Source organism: Lactuca serriola, chromosome 8, assembly GCF_051521515.1.
Source record: "Lactuca serriola cultivar US96UC23 chromosome 8, Lser_US96UC23_V15, whole genome shotgun sequence".
Classification (NCBI taxonomy): Eukaryota; Viridiplantae; Streptophyta; class Magnoliopsida; order Asterales; family Asteraceae; genus Lactuca; species Lactuca serriola.
Window position 1 is genome coordinate 131,748,517 of NC_136415.1, and position 12,360 is coordinate 131,760,876.

Genomic DNA, 12,360 nt, shown 5'->3' on the forward strand with positions numbered 1-12,360 from the left:
TTTCACAACATACAGTCCCGCTACTATCATTATTTAGTCATTTGTAGTCCTTAGGGTTGGAAGTGTAGAGCCAATATAAGTATAAGGTCCAAGGTTGCAACCTTGGATCAAGAAGGGGTACGATGAGCGTACATAAGAGTACACAAAGCGTACTAAGGTTCGCCTTAGTACGTTGGGCGTACTTATGTCAGGATGAAACCATAATATTTAGGGTTTGAGGCTATATAAGCAACCTTATGAGCTCATAACCCTCCCTTACCTCAGCCTCCACTGCTTAGAGCCAATTTCCCCAAACCCTAGCCATTTCATTGAGTGTGTGAGCTTATAGAGTGTATTTTGAGTGTTTTGAGAAGAAGGTGTTGCATCAAGGAGTTGGAGAAGAAGATCAAGCTTGTAGATCTGAAGTTGGTTGGTGCCCTAGAAGCTCTAGAAGGTAAAAAACTTCAAACTTTATTCATGCATCTTATATATCTTGCTATTTTGGCTTTAAGGAACCATTTCTTGTCCCAAAGTCACAAGATGGTGCATGATGTGATTTGGACGAAATCAACTGTCCTTCTAGACTCTTGAAGAGGTTTTGAGTGATAAAAACGATGTCCCAATGGCTTAAGATGTCCATGCATGGAGTAGGAAGGTCTTAATGGATTAAGACCAAGTATAAAGAGCTTTCTGGATATCCAAAGTGTTAAAGTTTGTTACTTTATGAGTCCTAGACACATTTGGTCACTGGATCTGAAGTTTGGGCTTAAGTGCTTAAGTCATTAAGCACTTATTATGGGTTTAGCAAATCACTACCTATGCCCAACGTAAATCCAGTACACCATGCGTACTGTGTCAACCACCCCGATGGTGATCAACATCAGGAAGAGTACGCCCAGCGTACCAGAGAAGTACGCCCTACGTACCTCATCTGATGGGCCTTTGTCATTTGGGCTTCGGGATTCGGGCCACCTTTAGACTAGTTGGACTTGGGCCTTTGCTGGACTTTATGAATATGGTGTTTTGGGCTACTTTTGAATATGGATCTTGGAATGAGGCCCAATTAGGGAGTTGGGCCCAATTTGGTGAACCAGGCCAATAATGAGCCTTGCATATGTGGATTTGTGGTCGTGGATTTGGTATTGGGCCTTGGCCCAAATTAGAGAAAATGCAAAATGGACTATATGGATCCCTTAGTCAAGATTGATACCTCATGTATTGACTTGGTATTTATTATATGATAGTTCGGGATTCCCGGTGAGACAGCGATCAGAGGTTTTCAGTACTTTCAGCACTACTTGCGAGGTGAGTTTTCCTCACTATAGTCAAGGGTCTAAGGCACCAAGGCCGACCCTTTGGATTGTTATTCGGGTATGTTATGCTAGTATGATCTGTTAGATCGGTATCCTGGTAGATAGGATGGTATTATGTATTATGTGACTATGATTCGTTAGATCAGTTTGTTTGTCTATAGACTGTTATGTGACTTTCTGTTATATGTGCACATGTTTGTTTGGCGGTTGAGGCTTATCTGCTTTGTGCGAAAGCCAATAGACCTGGGAATTCCAACCTGTTGGTTGTAGGTCGTGAGTATTCCATCCCGAGGATGATTGGACTCATAGTATGTGGGCATTCCAACCTTTTGGTTGTGAGCCTGGGGTATTCCATCCCGATGATGATTGGACCCATAGTATGTTGGCATTCCAACCGGATGGTTGAGGGCCTGGGGTATTCCAACCCGATGGTTTACTGGACCCATAGTATGTTGTTTATGATTATATGTGTATTGTTGTGTGTATGGGCATTTTGGGGGAACTCACTAAGCCCCGGGCCTAGAGTTTCAGTTTATTGTTTCAGGTACATCAGGGGATCGCGGAAAGTCAAAGGCGTGATCTTACAATTCCTCACATTTGTGTTTATGTTTCTGGGATACTCTGATATTATATATTTTGAAAACAAGTTTTGTAATGATTAATGTTTTTGAAATGTTTTTAAAAGTTTAAATTTGGAATGATTTTTATGAGCGTTACAAGCAACCAGAGGTGAGACAACCACCCGAATAGATGATCCTACTCTAGAGCCATAACCAAACAAGGAACAGTCAAGAAAGCCTAGACCAAGAGTTCTTAGGTTATCCTACATGACCACAAAGAGTCCCTAAGGGCACTCCATAGATGATAACCAGCAAGCATAAATAACACACAAGTCTACTGATTAATACAACAAGGACATATTCAATACCATCATGTAGAGTTAACAGATCACTACAACATAGAACCATACCTGATACCAAAACACAAATCTAACAAATCACAACATAGCAACATATTAAATATCAACAATCCAAGGAATGCATAACCGTATATAACCAGAGGTGAGATAGACATCCGGGCGGGTGATCCTATTTTAGAACCACGACCAAAAAAGGAACAGATAAAAGCGCCTAGATCAAGAGTCTTCAGTCTATCCTACATGAATATATACATTCCCTAATTCATCCCTCTACTAACATATAATCAAAACTAATGGTCCGACATTGGTGCCTTCGACCCACGATACAATGAGGCAAAACTCACTTTGATATGCGTGTAGGTAACCACCGTAGTAACGAATAACTCTAGCAGCTTCAACTCACTTCCAATAACCTATAGGAAGATCTTGAGTCAATACTTGATCATAGGTTATAGTCACTCGCAACAATGACTACCTCTCATGAAATAACAATTAGGGTTCCACATAAAATGACGATTAAGGTTCCACATATTAAGGTTAAGTAAGGACACTTAACCCATTAAGGACTTGATTATATACGGTTAGGACTGATTAAGGTTTGACTTAGTCATTATTGGTTATAATAATGATCCAAGCAATAACCCAAATACGCGCCCAATCATTGTCTAAAATAGGACTTCCCGATTCTAGGGTTTTCCATATAGAATCATAACTAGGTTTAGTGTGGAACACTAACCCCTTAAGGACTTGATTCATTAAGTCCAATAATGTATTAAGTTAATCGTAGGGAATTAACGAGTATAGTTTAAAATTCAACTAACAGTTCAACATGGGTCTCGATAGAACTCCAAAACTAGGGTTTTCTTGACATTAGGGTTTTCTAAACCCTAATTAGGGTTTCCAACCCAAACACGTGCCACTCGGACTAAAATGAGATGTTTAGGTAATTTAATGTTTAATAAGTCGGGCACCACCCACTGCCACCTCGGAGAGTAGTGGTTGGCGGCGGTCATTGGCAGTGGGAGGCGACAACCACCACTTTTAATGGCAGGAGTTATAAAATTTTTAGCTAAAATACTATCCAAAGCATCCCGATTCACATGAAATGTCAATCCAACACACACATACACACATAGCCACCCCAAGGTGGTGGTTAGTGGCGACAGAACGGTGGAAGCCACCATGGTCAACTGCCATGGTAGGTTTCCCTTTGTTTTCCGACCAACATACACCCACACGATGTAACACCTGCAGATTCGGGCTAGTCAATTTAGAGACAATGAGCGTTAAAAATGATTTTTTGATATAATATTATTTAGAATAAATAACCTTAACCAAAGTATAGTATATGTCACAAGGATTTCGTGCATATAAAGCACGCTGAAATCTGACTTATAACGAAGAAGTTATGATCCGTCGAAATTTTGCAACAAAACCGTCACGGCTTCACGTATCGTAAAAAGTGATTTTTTTACAAAATAATTTTTAGCCTTAACAATTTAAACGAAAGACATAGTATATGTTAAAATGAGAACGTACAAAAAAAGAACATCCAAATCTGACTTCGTTTGAGAAAGTTATGATTTTCTAAGATTTAGCATAGTAGTGCACAACCCGAAAATCGAATTTTAGATCGATCGATTTTTAGCCGATACAACCTAAATGAGAATTAAAGATCTCATTAATAGAATCTCAACGATATAAAGATAGTCAAAATCGGACATCGGATGACAAAGTTATGATTTTTTTACGGACTTTAACTGTCTAAGTCTGTTAAGATATAAATTTAAAAATAAAGTCAAAATTAGCCGACAGAGTCTAAACGAAAGTTGTAGATCTCGTCGATACCTATGCGTGTATATAAAGAACATCAAAAACGGATCTCACAACGGCTTGCCACCAGATGCTGACACGTGACATGGGAACGCCCAACGTTCAGCGAGGGAATGCTCAGCGTTCGTTCATCAGACAACTTATAAATAGAGGTGCAAGTATCTCATTTTCTTCATACTTTTCCAATTATCTTATCTCATTTACTTCCAGACCTTCTAAGTTTTTCCCTAGCACTTACTAAGTGTTAGTGGCAAGTCCCGGAGCACCATAAGGCTCCGAGAAGAAGAGCTTTCGACTCAGAAGTTCTACCCGCGCGGAGCCTGGTTCCTCGCTAAAACCCCTTGTAAGTGAGTTATGTTTACCCTACTTTAAGTATAACTTATGTTTAAGTTCATTATCGTTATTATGAACATATAAACAAGATTTAAGTGATTCAAATTCATTATACTAATTGATCTACATATGTAAAAGGTGTCTAGAATGGCCACGTTGGCTTGGGTGTTGGATTTCAGAAAAGCTATATACTGAAATGGTCCTACCTCCTAACTGTCATGCCTCGCTGATCCTTACTTGATAGATCATGACATAGACCTTGATTTAATGATAAATCTAGACTAATAATTAGTCGCAATAAATATTAGAGTAAAATCTGGTGATAATAATACTTGGTTTCGTTAAAGGGAAAGATGATTGTTAGAAACGAAGCGCTCCCTAAATTTCGAGTCATCACTTTAACAAATGAGTGCATAGTCCTTTTCATGAACATGATTTTAATACAAGTATTAAATATATGCTAAAAGTTTATATGTGAGTTATATGCTTATTATATGGAAATATGTGTTATATGTATATTTGATGATATACACTATGCGAACCAGACATGGTTCTATATGTGTTGAGATGTATTTACATGATAATATTAATAAAAGTATTACATATGAGAAGATAAATGTATGTTAATACTTAATACTCTACATAAAATATTACACTAAATTAAGATAGTGTTGCCAAAACAGAGTTAGCATTGAAAGTTGATTATAAGCATTGTAGGCTTGCTTGGTGATGAAATAAGACTTAAAAGAGATGCTTAGTTTAATTAAGATTGGATATTGGGTAGTATCTTATCAAGGGTACGTATGTGATCGGAATACAATAGAAACTCTTTTCGAGGAGATTGATGATCAATGGAGTATGTTATATGTACAAAAGTAATTTCTAAGTACCAAGTCTTTTCAAAGCTCTGTGTCATAGGTGTTGCATGTCTTGGGGTATTATTATGTTCTAGGGTACGAGTCCTACTCGTACCAGGGTACTATAATGTGCAAAAAGTACTATCATGTACAAAGTCCTTCTTTTTGACACTATTGTGTGTTGGGGTACGGGGGCGTACATGAGTACTTTAATAGTATTTCCCTATAGTTTTTATTTTGAAGAGCTTTAGAGTCATCGTTTCTTTTATGAAGTGATCGGACGAGCTTCATGTGTCAACGTTTCCTTTCACGAAGTATTTGAGGGAACATTGTAGACTGCCTAATAGAGTGTGTCAGAAATAGACCACCACCAGGTATGTCTGACGTTGTATTACCGGATAGGGTGAGTCTGGGGGAAAAATACCGCACAGTGTTAGACCACTGCTACGCATAGTTATATAGATAACCATCCCTGACTTAATTGTCATGTTGCTGTTTTTACGAACAGAGGTCCGTGGTGTAACTTGTATCATTCCCCTCATTTGATGTATTTATCGATCCTCGTTTGCTGCCAGGGAATTTGTAACACCCCAACTCTCAGTTATAAACTTTTCAGTATTTTCTTTATTTTTAAAGGTATACTCGATGAGTTGGATGCCCTGACTCGTCGAGTAGGAACAAATTTGGCCGCGGGTTTTAAGTGACCAACTCGACGCGTTGGAGGACACAACTCGACGAGTTGGAGCTGGCGGATGAAACCCTAATTTCCAGGGTCTATCACCCTATTTAAAGGATCATTATCCTCCCTTGTCCTCCCCTCAGCGTCCCCTTGAGCTCTGAACCCATAATTTGCGTGTGCTCTCCATTTTGTATGATTTTAAAGCTTGGAAAGTGATTTGGAAGAAGAAGGCTTGAAGTATAAGAGGATTGGAGCATAAGAGGAGCTGGTGGATCTGACTCTTCTGCTTATTGGCATCATTTTCAAGGTAACAATTCGTTAACTTGACTTTCCTCCTTCTAGATCTTTTCATGTTTAAGATTAGGGCTTTTCTAGCATGTATGTGAACCATTTTCGGGTATGGGCTAGGATTTGAAGTTGCAACTTCAGATCTAAACTTATCTTGGTCTATATAGCTATAAAGTTTTCAGCTTTAGCAAGTATGAGCCTTCCCTTTTGAGTTAAACCCCATTATAAACTTGGATTTGGTATTCTAAGCCTTTAGATCCTTGCATGCACGTAAAGTTTGCAACTTTACGTGATAAACATACCTTGGGAAGCTTGATCTGCAATATAGAGCTTTGTAATAGCTTAAAATCGTCTGAATGAGGGTTGGGATGAAGGGACTCGGATGAAGATTTCTGGATTTTGGTTTCTGCATGGACTCAGCGAGTCAGTGAAACGACTCGATGAGCCAGTTAGGGTTCCTCCCGACATTTGGACATGCTTGGACTCGACGAGTCGACTAGGGTTTTTATGACTTTGTGAGTTCTGGACGAACTCAACGAGTCGGTACACTATACTCGACGAGTTGGGTCAACATGGACTGTTGACCTTGACCATTGACTTTGACTTTGACCAAGGATTGACCAATTTGACTTCTAAGGGAAATTTGGTAATTTGGGAATTTGTAGAATTGGATCATTGGTAGGTGTTGGTGTCGGTATTGGAGTTGCATTTGGAGGAGGTTGATATTATCATTCCGAGCTACTTGAGAGGTGAGTTGTCCTCATTATACTAACATGGTCGAATGCACCAATACCGGCCCTTTTCGGATTTGTATCCGGGTTTATTGCATGTTATATTTTATGATATGTATCCTGGTTATAGGATGGTTGCTATGTTAGAGATCGATTAGATCAGTATCCTGGTTATAGGATGGTTGTTATGTTAGTGATCGGTTAGATCGTTATCATGATTATAGGATGGTTGCCATGATTAGTGATCTGTTAGATCTGCATGACTATATGTTTATATGTATGTGCACATGTTTGTTGGTTTGAGGGATTGGGTTAAGGCAGGTCATGCTGTGTGTTGTAGGCCAAGACACCCAGGGCGGACCAGATAGACTGCAGGTCCGGGCTAGGCAAATTAATCAGGCCGAAGGCACGGCGAGCAATCCGGATAGGATAAAGGCCCCAAGGAGGGCAGTCCAGACATGCCGAGGGCTTGGAGAATGATCTAGATAGACTGGGGACCGGGATTCGGTCCAGTCAGACTGATGGCTCATTATGCATGTTGTATTTATTTATATGATATGGTTATATCTGTATGTCTTTGGTATTTTGGGGGAAACTCACTAAGCTTCCGGATTACAGTTGTTGATTATGTTTCAGGTACTTCTGGTTATCGCGGGAAGGCGAAGGCGTGATCGTACAACTCATCATATCTTATGATTTTATGATTTGATTATGGGAAACTCTGACATTATATTATTTTGAAAGAAGTTTTGTAACAATCATTGGTTTTGAAATGTTTTAAAAAGTTTAAATTTGGCATGATTTTTATGGATGCTACAAGTTGGTATCAGAGCCTTGGTTTGAGTGAATTGGAGGAAGCACTCGCGTGTCTCCAGTCTCAAACTGAGGACAAGATTTTAAAACAATTTTCTTAAAATGTTTTCAAAATAATAAAGGAGGATGCAAGTGTACGATCAGCCAGAGCTCGCAAATAGACCCCAAGATACCTTACAGATTATTTGATTTATGTGATATGTTAGAACAACATGCTAGTACCAGACTAGGGATCTTCAGGAATTGCATGATATAATTGTCTGATTATATGATGCCTGCTAGCCTAGGGTTCTTTCGTATATGAAATTGACATCATTACTGTAGTTGCTTAGTGCATCACGGCCGTACATAATTAAGATCTTATAGCCTGAGAACATTTGGTTTTGCTTTATTTCTGGTTCCTTGTTTGGTTGTGGGCTTAGAGTAGGACCGAGTATTCGGATGTCTATAGGGTCCAACGTTATGTATGGTTAGCATACACGAGTGTTGCAGGGTTGGTGGAAGTTTCATGGATTGGTTCTTTGGGATGAGTCCGCCAGTTGTGAGATATTTAGCCTTCCTCTAGGAGCGAGGATTGAGTGCATGCCATGCTTACGTGTAGTTTTAGGGCGTTGTGATGATACTTGAGACAAATATGGGTAGGTGTGGAAGGTAGTATGGGCCCGTACTACTGAAAGTACAAGACCCATATGTGTAGCAAGGAAGTCACAACCCCTAGGATTTTGTTTTGAGTTGGTTCCCAGATTATTATATGAATTATGTGATAACTTCCCGGTATGCTTTTCAGCATGTTGGTTACTCGACGAATTGTGACTGGATCCGGGTCAAGATCAGGAGATGGTGGACAGGAGGCACCCACGGTACTTGAGACTATCGGCCAGATGAGGCCGGATGAGATGGATGCCAAGATTCATGAGATCCTGCAGGATGAGGTGGCTACGATGTTCCGGGCTCAGTTATCGGAGATGTGTGGGTCTATCAAGACCGCTATGGTGGAGTATTTCGATGAGCGTTATGCAGCCCTCACTGAGGCGGGCTGTCACAGCTGTGACATCCCCAATTTCACGGCCAGAAAAGACCGATTTGTTTATGCTTTGTTTTTAAAACCAGAGTAATCTTTTAAAGAAAACAGTTGCAGAATTTGTTCCCAAAACAAAATATGATAAGAGTTTATCAAAGCATTTCTTTAAAGAAATGTATTTTCATTATATAACAAAATCTCGGGATGTCATGTTCAATACAGACCAAAAGCATAAACCGAACAAAATAGACCTTAAAACAGTTATTCATAACTACTGGCCTATAATCCGAAATCTCTCGTTATGTCAGCTAACTTATGCTCTCGTGCCATAACCTGTAATACAAAGAAAACTGAGAGGGTCAGGCTTGGGAGCCTGGTGAGCATATAGGGTTTTCAACCCACAAAAATATAATTATTATATTTAATTATCAAATAATCAATCCAATTACCCACCCCCTTTTTATCTCCATTTATTTAGTAAAGATTTACCATAAGAACCGAACACCCTTCTCCCATTCATTCCTAAGAATTGCCCTAAGGAATTGGCACAAAGTCTAGTGCTGCCATGGTTCTTAGATTACCTTTGGTGAACACGCAGTTTAAAATAATTAATAAACACCTAGTTCAAGAACACCCATTGAACACACTCCGTTCGATAATACCTAATGAACACCTAGTTCAAATATCCCTGGTGAACTCAATCACCTAAGGAACACAGAGTACGAAAGCTCTTAGTTCAAACCACGTGATTATAATGTATATCTCGATCCTACAAAACCACTAATATTATTAGCACATATAAATCATATTTCTAAAACAATCTATCCCATCCCGTCGATCCCCACATACTGAACCTATACAATAATCTTACGAGATCTAGCCTAAGGAAATCGATATGAACAACAACTGACGAAGTTGCTTCGGAAATTCCCTAGCAGCAAACGAGGATCAATAAAGACATCAAATGAGGGGAATAGAATGAGTTTCACCATGAACCTTCGTTCATAAAAGAAAGAACCACAAGACAGTTAAGTCAGGGGTAGTTATCTAGATAACAATGCCTAGGCGTGGTCTGACTATCATGAGGTATTATACCCCCAGACTCTACCTATCCCAGAATCGAACTTTGCCTAGCAGTGGCCTGAATACATGATGTATTTCACCCCCAGACGCACCCTATCCAGCAATATAACACCAGACATACCTATCAGTGGTCTATAACTGACACACTTTATTAGGCAGTCTACGAAGTTCCCTTAATTACTTCTTGAAAGAAAACGCTGACATATGAAGCTCGGTCGATCACTTCATAAAAAAAACGCTAACTCCAAAGCTCTCTCAAAATAAAAGTGTGGGGAAATACTACTAGAGTACTCCCGTACGCTCCCGTAACCGACACACAAAATTGCCAAAAAGACTTTGTACATGATAGTACTTCTGACACATTATAGTACTTTGGTATGCGAAAGAATCGTACCCGAGAACATAATAGTACCCTGGCACAAGCAGCACCCAAGACACAGAGCTTTGAAAAAGACTTCGTACATAAAATGTACTTATGTACGTAGGACGTACTCCACCGATCATCAATCTCGCAACACACGTACTCTTAATAAGAGACTACCCAATGTCCAAACTTAATTGAACTAAACATCCCATTTAAGTCTTAACCCATCACTAGGCAAACCTACAATACTTATAATCAATTCCCGATACTATCTCCGTTTAGGAAAAAGACTAACTAGTGTATACTTAACACAAGGTTTTAAGTAATAATATCATATATATACATCTTAACACATATTGAACCATATATGATTCGTACGTTGTATATCATCAAATATATCTAACACGTATTTCAGAAAATAACAAATACTTCACATACATATGTATATTTCATACTTTAATCAATTCTTGTGTTAAAATCACGTTCCTAAAAGGGACTATACACATGATACCTTATCGAATGAACACGTAATTCAAAAATACATAATCCGTACTCCCGGATCTAAAATTAACCTCTTGATCTGATCCCTACTCTCGGATCTAAAACTAATCTCTTGATCTGATCCATACTCTCGGATCTAAAACTAACCTTTTGATCTGATCCATACATCCAGATCTAAAACAAGTTTATCTATTTATTCTTTTATCTCATGGTCCAACCCATATTTTATCACTTACCAACAACCTCATCTACTCATGTTCTACCCAACATATTTTTAGATACAAAATACATATATAGTTTAACTCATTAAAACTTATATAATTCATCCACTCCACAACCATCTCAAATAAACAACGATATATTATACACATAACACGTATTTCATAGCAAATACTTAATATTTATGTGTTTAGAAGAAAGTAACTACACACTCAATTGATTAGAAGATGATCGGACAACACTACGGCTTGTAGAAATAGTATTCTTCGGCAGATGTGGAAGATCTTCACAAAAACCGGACTCCTCGCGGGCAGAGCTTCGGCTCGGGAATTGCACTTCTCGGGATATTCAGGGCCTCGGGACTTGCGTCGGGGCTCGGGAATGATACCGGGGCTTCGGGGTAATTCTTGCACGAAAAACGATGCAAAAACGCGAGAGAAAGGGAAGAAATGAGCATAAGAACTCGGCTGCCCTTGACACCCTTTTATAGGGGGCTGGAAACCCAAATTACGCTGGGCGTAATGGCGATAAGATCGCTGACTCCCCCCCTTCGGATAATATCGGAATATATATATAAATAAAATATCGAAAATATTTAATAAACTTCAAAAATTCATATCTTCCTCATACGAACTCCGTTTTCAACGTTCTTTATATCCACACGTAGGTGAGACTACGATCTACAACTTTCGTTTAGACTCCGTCGGCTAATTTTGAATTTATTTTTATTATTTATTTTTAGTGGGCCGGGACAGGAAAATTCCGTTATAAATTCATAACTTCTTCATCCGACGTCCGTTTTCGCTTATCTTTTTATCGTTTTACTCCTATTAACGAGACCTTCGATTCTCATTTAGATTGTTTCGGCTAAAAACCGCTCGGTCTCAAATCGAGTATTCGGGCTGCATACCGCTAAGTCGAAACTTCGAAAATCATAACTTCCTCATACGAAGTCGTATTTGGGCGTTCTTTTTATGCACGCTCATGGTTTAACGAACTCTACGACTTTCTTTTAGATTGATAAGGCTAAATATCACTCTAACGTAAATTCACTTTTTACGCCATTCAGCGTCGTGCCGGTTCTGTCGCAAAACTTCGACATGTCATAACTTCTTCGTTATAACTCGGATTTCGGCGTTCTTTATATGCACGAAAACCTTGTAACATATACTATAAATTAGTTAAGATTATTCATTCTAAATAATCTTTCATCAAAAGTCATTTTTTTACGCTTAACGTCTCTAATTGACTAGCCTGGATGTACGGGCGTTACAACAGCAGCCACATCGGCTGTAACGACGATAGGGGTGGGAGCCAGTCGGGCTATCCAGTATCGGAACTTCAATAACATGAAGCCCCTACTTTCGATGGGACTCAAGACCCCATCAAAGCCATGAGGTGTTATCTGACGTGGAGGGGTGTTTTTT